The sequence below is a fragment of the Austrofundulus limnaeus genome, unplaced genomic scaffold (genome assembly GCF_001266775.1).
Source record: "Austrofundulus limnaeus strain Quisiro unplaced genomic scaffold, Austrofundulus_limnaeus-1.0 Scaffold180, whole genome shotgun sequence".
Lineage (NCBI taxonomy): Eukaryota > Metazoa > Chordata > Actinopteri > Cyprinodontiformes > Rivulidae > Austrofundulus > Austrofundulus limnaeus.
In genome coordinates, this window is record NW_013952582.1 from 48,475 (window position 1) to 51,131 (window position 2,657).

Consider the following 2,657-nt stretch of genomic DNA (forward strand, 5'->3'; position numbering starts at 1 on the left):
CCCTATGCCTATGACAAACCACATAACTGATTTCTGATTTGTTGTTAACATTCTTCATTCTTACGTGTCTGAATAAAACGACTGTTCACGCCCCCAGAGGGCAGAACTTCTCTGATCTTCACCTGGCTCTTAGCTGAGTTAAGTATCACTGAATTTCTCCTCTTTGCAAAGTGATCTATAAATCTTACTGGTCTCTGGTGTCAATTGATTAATGTTTCGGCCGGGCTTGTTGTGGTTTCTCTGAGTTCCCAGGTTAAAAAACCGAACAGGTATCGGCACAGACTCACTGGGACGGCTTGGCCCTCCATCACAAACCAGTCTTATCAGACCCAGTCGGGTCGGCAAAACTTCTCTTTTGCAGTAATTAAAAATTGCATTATCAGGTTGCAGAGAAATAGTCGACGTGAGCAAGACCAATAACAAACCAGGACAAGAGACTCAAAATAAAAAAGTAAGTGTTTTTATTTACAGGTGGTACTGGAGTGAGAAGGACCTGAAACGGGAAGGTTTTGGAGATGAGTTCTTGGTCCAGGTACTCCAGTGATTTAAATGCAGAGATAGGATAACTGGGGCWGGAGGCTCGGTGTGGAGGAGAAGATCCAGGATCTCAGGTGAGTATTTACAGGTGAGTGGTTTCCAGGTGAGTATTGGTTGGAGGCAGACAGGAAGCACACAGAGCAGATCGGGTGAGAGGCTCATCAGACAGTGTTCTCAGGTAAGTTTTGGATCACAGAGCGCTCAGGGAACTCTTTAATCCTGAAGACAGGTAAATAAACCAAACGGGTTAGGTAAACTCTGGTTAACAGATGCAACTTCCAAAAAGTAAACGATGCTTCAGCAAAGGTCTGATCCACCAAACAGCCTTATGAAGCCTGAGGGTTGATGAGCCAGATCCAGAACCGGTGAGCGTGATGAGTGCTGCCAGCCAGTCAGGATCGAAGCAGGTGATATTACCAAAATGCTTCTGTACCCCCTTCTCAAAAATCGCCTCCAGGCGATTACAGTCATTTCTCTGTGTGTTCTTTATAGACRGCAGAGATGAGAGATGGGACCAAGATGAAGGAACTAGATACCCAGGAGCGCTCCTCTGGCCCGTACACTTCCCAGTCCACGAGATAATGATGACCACGGCCACGGCGACGAACATCCAGTATCTTCCTGACGGTGTATATGGGGTGATTATCCAGGAGCCAGGTGGGTGGTGGGGGGTTGGTAGGAGGGCACAGAGGACCGACACATACAGGCTTGATTTGGGAAACGTGGAATGTGGGATGGATCTTCATAGATGCCAGTAGGTGAATTCTGACAGTAGATGGATTTATAATCTTCTCCACAGGGAACGGACCGATGAAGCTGAGAGAAAGTTTCTGGGAAAATTAAGGTTAGTCTCGGGTGGATAACCATACCTTCTGTCCAACAGTGTAGGATGGGGCAGTGGACCGATGGCGGTCAGCAAATCTTTTATTCTGCTGGACCGTCCTGAGTAGAGCTCTTTGGGTCTGGCTCCAGATCCTGCAGCACCGGCGAACATGTAGGTGGACTGAAGGGCCAGGATTTCTGAGTCCTCACTGGGGAACAGAGGAGGGTTATATCCTAGGGTGGCTTCAAACGGAGAAAAACCAGTAGCTGACTGTTATGTGCATACTCCACCCAAGATAAATGTTCACACCATGAAGGAGGATTGCTGTTAATAACACATCTGAGCATGGATTCCAACTCCTGGTTACATCTTTCGGACTGACCATTTGACTGAGGGTGGTGTCCTGATGTAAGACTGCCCTGGGCTCCAAGAGCGTTGCAAAAAAGCCTTCCATACCTGGGAGATGAATTGGGGTCCTCGATTGGAAACAATATCCAATGGAATGCCATGTAGGCGGAACACGGTTACAAGGAGCTGAGCGGTTTCAAAGGCAGTGGGTAACTTGACCAATGGCACAAAATGGGCTGCTTTAGATAATCTGTAAACAATGGTTAAAACAAAGGTATTACCTTCTGAAGGTGGCAAATCGGTGATAAAGTCCAATGAGATGTGGGACCACGGACAAGCTGGTGTGGGTAAGGAGGTCTGCTGGCTGTTGGTTCCCAGCCTTATAAAGCCTTGAAGTTTACAGTTTCATCCAGAAAATTCAACTCCAAAAATTCTGGTTTCTTCCGGTTTGCACTCAGCATTCAGCTGTGTGTCTTCTGGTCACAACATAGATAATCAGGTCTCTGTTAGAAAAACATAATATTTCTTTTTGGAAAGATTATTATGTTGACTAGACATAGTGGTGTCGAGACACACACATGCAGGTGTTTTCTCCTCTGCTCAGGAGAAAGAACAGTCAGTTACATTTACACTGGTGTGAAAATTAATGATGGTTCAGAAATCCCCTTTTGCAATATAATAATACAGACTTGAAATAAAAACGCCTTTATAAAGGAAAATCACATCACAGAAAATGTTAATGATTATTTTTCTGTTTTAATAATGAATTACAAAAGATTAAAACACTGTTGTGTCAGCATTATCTGCAGACAAGGACACATTATTGAAAGCTAATATACACTCACCGGCCACTTTATTAGGTACACCACTCTAGTAACGGGTTGGACCCCCTTTTGCCTTCAGAACTGCCTCAATTCTTCGTGGCATAGATTCAACAAGGTTCTGGAAG